The following is a 9,542-nucleotide window of genomic DNA, read 5'->3' on the forward strand; positions in this document are numbered from 1 at the left end:
AAATAAATAAATAAATCACAAATCGCAGCAAAACTATCAAGAACTGAATTTAAGAAGGGAAGATAACCAAAATTGGCAGATCCTTCGATCTCTTGATGTCAGTATGTTGTGCTAGATTTTGATGAAAATCTATAAATATTTTTTTATAAATGGTGGGGGGCAAGGATCCCCTAAATTCCTGGGTGCCAGATCCTCCTCATAATTCCTAGCTTTAGTAAATGTTAGAACTTAACCAATACTTGGGGTATTGCGAGAACGTGCTAGATGTTGAATTTAGCAGTATCAAAAAAACCCAGGCCAAACCAGTTTTTCTCTGCTCAGGAAATCACCTGGCAGAAGTGTCATCATGTAGAATAAAAGAAAGGTAATGGGTGATTATCAAAACAGTTACTCTCTGCTGGACGCCCTTCCAGATCTGTCAGAGTCTGCAGAGTCATGTTTAGAGTTGCAGGTTGCCTGGTGTGGCGGGAGACCCTTTGAGTCTGTTAGCAGTGAAAGCAAAAGGCGGGTGGTCTGCTTTGTGCTGCATAGAGGGTCAGACACAATATTTGGGGGCTCTTTGGAATCCGAGGCTGCAGCAATGGGAGGAAAAGGACCCTCTCAGTATGCAAATATTTAGGCTGTTTATATGTGTAAATAAGCCATATATCATAAAAACAGCACAGGCTCTACTGTGCCTCATTTCCAACTGAAACACAGACCCATAAGTGTCTGGAACCCCTGGAATCTCACACCACTCAGTGATAACAATATTCTCAAGAAAGAAGTGAAAATTACAATATTCATCTTGAAGACCAACTTGCAAACACCATTCCCACATGTGCTAATTTAAACTTTCCAGAATTAAAGTAAAAAAATTGTGATCTATATCTGCAAGTGCTAATTGCTGCATATGTATGTATCTATGAAACCTAGCATACTTGGGAAGAGATATCCACTTGGGGTACATGGGGTTTATGGCGCCAAATTATTTCCCATTCATTGAAGAGTGATCTAGCCATCGGCTATGAGAAAGCCAGAGTAACAATTCTCCAACGAATCTGGGATGTAGAACTTCAGCGTCACGTGAGCGAGATGAATAAGCATCCAGCAATCAAAGATAATGGGAGAGGGTTTACCCCAGTGGCATATTTGTCAAAATTACAAATACCTAAATATAGATGGTCATCTACCCTCGCTAGATTCAAAGTGCTGCCATCCACCTTGTTGCAGTGGAGATACGCGGGTAAACCATACTTGGAACAAGTCTGCCCCTGTGGCTTGATAGAAGTGGAAACTGTCTCTCATGTCCTGCTACAATGCCATTTTTACAGGGATGTTGTTGTTATTTAGTCGTTTAGTCATGTCCGACTCTTCGTGACCCCATGGACCAGAGCACGCCAGGCACTTCTGTCTTCCACTGCCTCCCGCAGTTTGGTCAGACTCATGTTTGTAGCTTCAAAGACACTATCCAACCATCTCGTCCTCTGTCATCCCCTTCTCCTTGTGCCCTCCATCTTTCCCAACATCAGGGTCTTTTCCAGGGAGTCTTCTCTTCTCATGAGGTGGCTAAAGTATTGGAGCCTCAGCTTCACAATCTGTCCTTCCAGTGAGCACTCAGGGCTGATTTCCTTCAGAATGGATAGGTTTCATCTTCTTGCAGTCCATGGGACTCTCAAGAGTCTCCTCCAGCACCATAATTCAAAAGCATCAATTCTTCAGCAATCAGCCTTCTTTATGGTCCAGCTCTCACTTCCATACATTACTGGGAAAACCATAGCTTTTACTATATGGACCTTTGTTGGCAAGGCGATGTCTCTACTTTTTAAGATGCTGTCTAGGTTGGTCATTGCTTTCTTCCCAAGAAGCAGGTGTCTCTTAATTTCGTGGCTGCTGTCACCATCTGCAGTGATCTGCAGTGATTTACAGGGATATACACTCGGTTTTTATCACCCCTGTTATACAAAAAATTCCAAGTGGGCCCGAACCTCAGTGTCTAAAATCTTTGATAGAGGACAAGGATGGAGATCACGTTAAAAGTGGCCAAATTTTGAGCGGTTGCCATAAAACTTAGAGAACAAGCTGTGCTATTATAAAGACTGTGGCCTTAGAAGCAAATTTTAGATAATATTGCAGAACTAAGACTTAAACCATATTTTAACTGCTGCCATAATTGTATTGTCTATCGTTATACTCATTGTTAATTCAAACTTAATTTTATTGTGTCTCAGTTTTGTTTAATATGGTATGTGAGTCTGGTCAGGGACTGTAATAAATTCAATTCAATTCAATTGAAGAGTGATTGTGATATAGTTACTGCCATGTTCCCTGCCTCAGGGTCTCAGCGATACCCCAATGCACAAGCCACCCTGCTCAGCATCCCTTTCTACACTGACCCAGCCTAAGGACGTGATTCTTTTATCATCCTTATTGATTCCACTGCAGTCTTTCCTGCTCTACCTCCATACAGATGGATACAATGGCAGAAGAGGCCATAGTCCCTTCAAAAATGGCAAGCAGATCTCCCTTGAAGGCCAAGCTACTGGAAGGCCAAATCATGTTAGGATTACTCTAAGTCAGCAGTAGGAACCTCCAAATGTTGCTAAACTACAGCTCCCATCAACCCCAGCAATCATGGCCAATGGCCAGGGACGATGAGAGTTGTAATTCAGCAATGTCTGGCGAGCCAAAGGTTGCCCACACCTGATGTATGCCTTTACTGAGACAACTTTGCAACTTCAGCTAGAACTGGTAGCTGTCCAGGGTCCTGAATTGTTTTACCGTGTAAAAGGCCCTGGTATTCACTACCACTTCCCCTGTGGCCCCCAAACCCCAGCAATTTTGCTGAGAACTGGCTTTTTAAACGGAACGTACATAATGCATGGAGATATTGACAACTCGTCTCATTTTTCATTGTCTCAAAGACCGTTACGTCTTCTTGTCTAAGAACATACAACGGAAGGCATCTCCTAATTTGTATCAGTTGGCAATTCCTTACCAAAAGCTTTCCATTAAATTTCTATCTTCTTGCATTACAATTAGCCTCGAAGTTGGCTAATATAATTCTTTTTTTTTCTATAATGAATGCACAGTATTGCGAGACTAAATGCCATCATTTCAACCCATCTCATTCTACAGTCTATTTAGCTGCAATAATTAGAATGATTTATAAGGTCAGACCAGTGACTTAAGGGATTAAGTAAATCATCCCGCAATGGAAGAGGCTCCAGCTGCTCTTGAACTTGTGACATCAAGGGACAAAAGCAAAATTGACATCCCAAGTAATGGGCAATTTGTGATAACCAGAAACTGAATGTTGTGGTTCTTGGTAGGGGGGCAGAACTTGCAAAACAAGCAATTGCTCACAAAACACAAGCCACATATATTCTATGCAACGCAATTACATCAGACCTAGATACACTACAAATTTATGCTGGTTTGACACCAGTTTAGCTGTCATGGCCTTGCCACTACACCACTGCTGCCTGCAGAGTTTGGAGGAAACTCAACTTTTACACTGGGGGATGAGAGCTTCTTGTCTGAGGTTTTGTTCCATTGCGTAACATGATTGAGAAAAGGTACTGACAAGCGGACAAGAAGGAAGCCAAGTGCCCTTATGGAGACATTAAATTTTAAAATGTTTTGCTAGATGCCCTTTGGAGACAATGTTACAGCCTTCCCTCTTGACCTTAACCTGCCTTCATCGTATTCAGCTTAAAATGGGAGCATATTTCCCCTCCCATTGGGGAAATTCAGCTGGAACTAATTGCTTTATGAAATAATATTTTATTTGGGACCATTTGCTCCTGGCACAAGGAGGGAGAGAGGGAGAGGAGAGAATGGCTTCTTGTTATGTCACTTGCAAATCTAGGTCAGACATTCAGAGAGAAGTGTTTAGCAAATGGGCTGTAATCAAATTGAAAGACGAGAGGACATTCTTCCTCAAAGGTGAAGGAGGAAAGAAGGGAAGGTGACCTCTGCTTAAATGCCAAAACTTTTTGGAAGTACAAAAAGAAAAGAATATAATTGATCCCTTTCACAAAACAAAGGCAAGATTTTCCCCACCCCAACTTCTACTATTTTCAAAGGAGGTACTGAAGTTTCCAAAATGGAATGACTACAGTTATCTACCCCAGGTCCACTTAAGACTAGGCAATTAGAACAGAGGATGTTCCAAACTTTAAAAAAAATAGAGTGGAGGCTCACAATCCTTACTCTTTCCTTAAATATTGGTTGCTAGACATTTGAAGTTTAAGGAGGAAATGCCAAATAGAAAGTGGGGAGTCATGGCAGAAGCACACTAGATGGAATCTGGAGCATTGGAGGCAGATCAAGGGCAAAAACTGGCTGGCCAATGTATTTTTATTGCTTTTATTGGTAATATATTATGCAATAAAACACAATGCAAGAAATAAAAGAAGGAATAAAATACAATGCGTAAATTCAATGTGAATATTTAACATAATGGGTGCGCCGCCTCCCACCTTCCAATCCCCAGACACTCCGTGGACCACCTGAATGAAGCTCACAGACCACTAGTGGCCCAGAGATTCCAGTTCAGGATCCCCTGGAATGGATAAGCCCAATGAATTGTCTAATTGTACAAATGACCAAATTCCATAAGTTGGGACCATCCATTGAAATGAGTACAGTCGTACCTCAGCTCCTGAACGCCTTGGGAGTTGAATATTCTGGCTCCCGAACAATCGAAAACCAGGAGTGTTTCGGTTTTTGAACGTTCTTTTGGAAGCTGAACATCCAACAGGGCTTCCACGGTTTCCGATTGGCTGTAGGAGTTTCCTGCAGCCAATCAGAAGCCGTAATTTGGGAGTCGAACGTTTCGGAAGTCGAACAGACTTCTGGAACAGCTTCTGTTTGACTTCCAAGGTACAACTGTATGTCGCTTTGTACTCAATGATACCAATTTTCAAATCTTTGCCCTTTGCCCGAAAACACATGCCTGACTGAAAAGTAGCGGAGGGGGCAACCAATATGGGTCCATGTTGCAAAAGAACTGGACCCAAGAACATAAGATGAGCCTGTTAGATCAAGCCAGTCGTCCATCTGGTCCTGCATTCTATTCTCCCACTGGCCAACCTGAGCACAAGAGCCCTCCTGTAGTTTCCAGCAACTGGTATTCAGATGTATCTCCAACAGTGGAGGCAGGAAAATAGCCATTACGGTTAGTAGCCATGGAGAGAACTGGCTGAGAGATTATGCAACTGGCAACCATGTGAAATTGTAAGCAGAGGTATATAAAGGTTAATCCATTTGATGAATCCAAAGGCTTATTGGGAGGGGGAGGCTACAAGAAAATGCCGATGAACAGTATCAACAGCCTTCTCTACATTAATCACAGCGGTTGCTGCTGCATCACATTAGGCTTGGGCCAAAGAATGGAAATCAATCAGTGCAGAAGCCAGCACAATCCTAGTAAATGTGTCTACTCAAAAGGAAGTTTAATTGAATTCAGCGAGGCTTACTTCCAGGAAACTGGGTCCGAGAGTGCAGCATGGGGCATTGATAATTGTTAATGTCTGATATTGTCAGCCTCTTTCGCTATCAAAACCCACTTTGTTTTTATGTTTTAGCGTAAATATTACAGTCTGCAGCCTCTCAGCTTGGACCACTGTCAGGCTTTCCAACTCTGCATTAATAAAAGAGATAAGCCCATAACTGGCACAGTTTGCTGGATCCTTCCCAGCCTTGAGAATTACTGACATGAAATGTAGGTAGGGGAAAAACTGTTTGATTCTACAGCATTAGTAGAAAGGAAGAAAAATAAGTTTAGGCAGGGCATTAGGCAAGTTACCAAATGCCTGGTAGCAACTGACAGGGGAACTGGGCTCCAGGCATGGTTTGCGACAGGCAACCAGTCTTTTGCGAGGAAGTGGAGATGTCTGGTCACCAGGTTTGGCACATAACATCTCCATCTGACTGGTGTGGTTGTGATGCAGTACCAGCCAGCTGGTCTGTGGGGCAGTGCAGCACCACTGCGTGTCTTTTGATGCTGCCCTACGCTACAGACCATTTGCTTTGTAATCTTGCACTCACAAAGATAAGTGGCTAGACTTATCATTGTGGTGACCATAGCCTAGATTTAAGGCGCCATTTGACTCCTAGGCTTTATATCTCCATTTCTCACACTCAGCACTTGTGCTCAGGTCCTTCTTGTGGATTCCCTTTGGAGCATCCTGTTGTCCACTGCGAGAATGGGATGCTGTACTAGATGGGCCATTGGCCTAATCCAGAACACTCTTCTTATGTCTCTATGCAGATCACGCTTCAGCTGGTGACCCATAAATTTGGCATAGTAACAAGTGTCAACTTTCAAGGGGATTTTATGCGAAGGGCTGCTTGTCAGTGGTAGAAAAGTCTGCTTTGTATGCAGAAAGTCCCAGGTTCGATCCCAGTCAGGCATTTCCTGGTGGTGCTGAGAAAGATTCCTGGTCATAAACCCTGGACAGCCATTGCCTGTCACTGTAGACGATACTGGGCTGGTGGACGAACCATCTGACTCGGCATAAGGCAGCTTCCTATGTTCCTATGGCTTGTTACCAAATACAGTGGTACCTTGGGTTACAGACGATTCAGGTTACAGACACTTCAGTTACAGACTCCGCTAACCCAGAAATAGTACCTCGGGTTAAGAACTTGGCTTCAGGATGAGAACAGAAATCACGCGGTGGCAGCGCGGCAGCAGCAGGAGGCCCCATTAGCTAAAGTGGTGCTTCAGGTTAAGAACAGTTTCAGGTTAAGAACGGACCTCCAGAACGAATTAAGTTCTTAACCTGAGGTACCACTGTACACCAAACTTTGGTTTATGAAATTTGGGGGTACATCCCTGTGGGCTTCTCTTTAATTGTTAAAATGGTACGCTTTTCAAAATATATGCTCACAGTAATCAACAGAGATTTTGTGGCCCAGATTCAGAGCATCGTCTTTTGTGAGGAGAAAAATGATATTTGTATAAATGACTTTCCCCACTTTCAATTCTTATCTTACCCTGCCCTCTAGTGAAAAGATGCATGGGTTACAGCCTAACTAAAGTTCTGTGAAAGCTGGGGGGTAAAGGAAAGACGAGAAATTAGAGTCAGAAATTATTATTGTATTTTTAGAGGGCAGTTTATAGGAGTCAAAGAAGTGTATTGCTATTATTTAGTCCAACTTTCAAATTTAAAGCACTCAGATCCTGAGCAAAAGAAATGTGATGTGTATCTGTGGTTCTCGTGGATTTTTCTTATGAGATACCAATGTAAGATTTATTTATTTTTTCTTATGAGCTGTTTATGAGCTGGAATTATTTTCATTTAGCATTGTGAAGCTTTTGTTGTTGTTGTTTAATCGTTTAGTCGTGTCTGACTCTTCGTGACCCCACGGACCAGAGCATGCCAGGCACTCCTGTCTTCCACTGCCTCCCACAGTTTGGTCAAACTCATGTTTGTATCTTCGAGAACACTGTCCAACCATCTCGTCCTCTGTCATCCCCTTCTCCTTGTGCCCTCAATCTTTCCCAGCATCTGGGTCTTTTCCAGGGAGTCTTCTCTTCTCATGAGGTGGCCAAAGTACTGGAGCCTCAGCTTCACGATCTGTCCTTCCAGTGAGCACTCAGGGCTGATTTCCTTAAGAATCGATAGGTTTGATCTTCTTGCAGTCCATGGGACTCTCAAGAGTCTCCTCCAGCACCATAATTCAAAAGCATCAATTCTTCAGCGATCAGCCTTCTTGATGGTCCAGCTCTCACTTCCATACATCACTACTGGGAAAACCATGGCTTTAACTATACAAACCTTTGTTGGCAAGGTGATGTCTCTGCTTTTTAAGATGCTGTCTAGGTTGGTCATTGCTTTTCTCCCAAGAAGCAGGCATCTTTTAATTTCGTGACTGCTGTCACCACCTGCAGTGGTCATGGAGCCCAAGAAAGTAAAATCTCTCACTGCCTCCATTTCTTCCCCTTCTATTTGCCAGGAGGTAATGGGACCAGTGGCCATGATCTTCCCTTTTTTTGATGTTGAGCTTTAGACCATATTTTGCGCTCTCCTCTTTCACCCTCATTAAAAGGTTCTTTAATTCCTTCTCACTTTCTGCCATCAAGGTTGTGTCATCCGCATATCTGAGGTTGTTGATATTTCTTCCGGAAATCTGAATTCTGGCTAGGGATTCATCCAGCCCAGCCTTTCGCATGATGAATTCTGCCCCCTAGATTTCGAGGCCCTAGGCTTCAGCCTACTTAGCCTATACATAAATCCAGCACTGGCTGGGTGGCTGGGAGCCTTGATGGCGCCCCTCTGGAGGCTTCACCCGGGGCAGAAACCCTGGCTAGCCCTCCAGCTACGGCTCTGATCTACCTTTCTTTTTATCTATCTACCCACATTTTCTTCACTCACTTACTCCCCCAGATCCCTGTGCATGCCCATGGGTGATGCTCCTTCCATTAACGCTGGACGCCACAGTTCTCTTTCCTGTGTTGTTACAGAATCCTCAGTCTCAACATGAGGAAATGCATCATCATTCATTCAACAATGAATTCTTACCTCGAGCTCAAAAAACAAGAAAATTAAAACAAAGCCGTGAAATTGGCAAAAGAGACCATCTTCCCCCAGGCACCAGTTTAGCTTGGATCATTGGATTTACAGCCCAGTATCGCCAATGCTGGTTTGACGATTAATGCCTTAAATGCTTTGCGAATTATGACATAAGTCCAATGAAGGGGCCCTCATGTGGCTCCAAAGACCTATCTCACTTATCTTGATCTTTCGTTCACGAAAACGGCGCCTCGCTTAACGGTGGCAGAAATTTGAGGGGTTAAATCGATTTTTTTAAAGAGATCTAATTGGCTGTGACAAGTTTCTCCCCCACACTTATTGGCAAGGGGTGGGAAGACGTTGCCACAGAATTCTGCAGGAGGTTACATTGAAATATTTATTATATTTTTAGTTTTTACATTTTATTCCACCTTTCCTCCAAGGGTTCAAGGTGGCGTACATGATTCTCCCACTCCTCATTTTACAGCAACCCTGTGAGGTAGGATTAGGCTGAGTGACAGCAACTGGCCTAAGGTCACCGGGGGAGCCACATGGTTGAATGAGGATTTGAACTCTGGTCTCCCAAGTCTGAGGTCCAACCACCATCAAGGCCCAGCAAGAGAGCCCTGTATATACAGTGGTGCCTCGGGTTACATACGCTTCAGGTTACAGATTCCGCTAACCCAAAAATAGTACCTCAGGTTAAGAACTTTGCTTCAGGATGAGAACAGAAATCGTGCTCCGGTGGTGCGGCGGCAGCGAGAGGCCCCAGTAACTAAAGTGGTGCTTCAGGTTAAGAACAGTTTCAGGTTAAGAACGGACCTCCGGAACGAATTAAGTACGTAACCAGAGGTACCACTGTAGATTTGAGCCACTGTTGGGCTATCGCTCTGTATGCCAATCATAAATCAAGCAGCGGTGTAAAGAGCCTGCTGGATCAGGCCAATGGCCCATCTAGTCCAGCATCCTGTTCTCACAGTTGCCAACCAGACGCCTGAGGGAAACCCACAAGCAGGATTCGAGCACAAAAGCACCCTC

This window comes from Podarcis pityusensis (assembly GCF_964106645.2).
Source record: "Podarcis pityusensis genome assembly, chromosome: 8".
Classification (NCBI taxonomy): Eukaryota; Metazoa; Chordata; class Lepidosauria; order Squamata; family Lacertidae; genus Podarcis; species Podarcis pityusensis.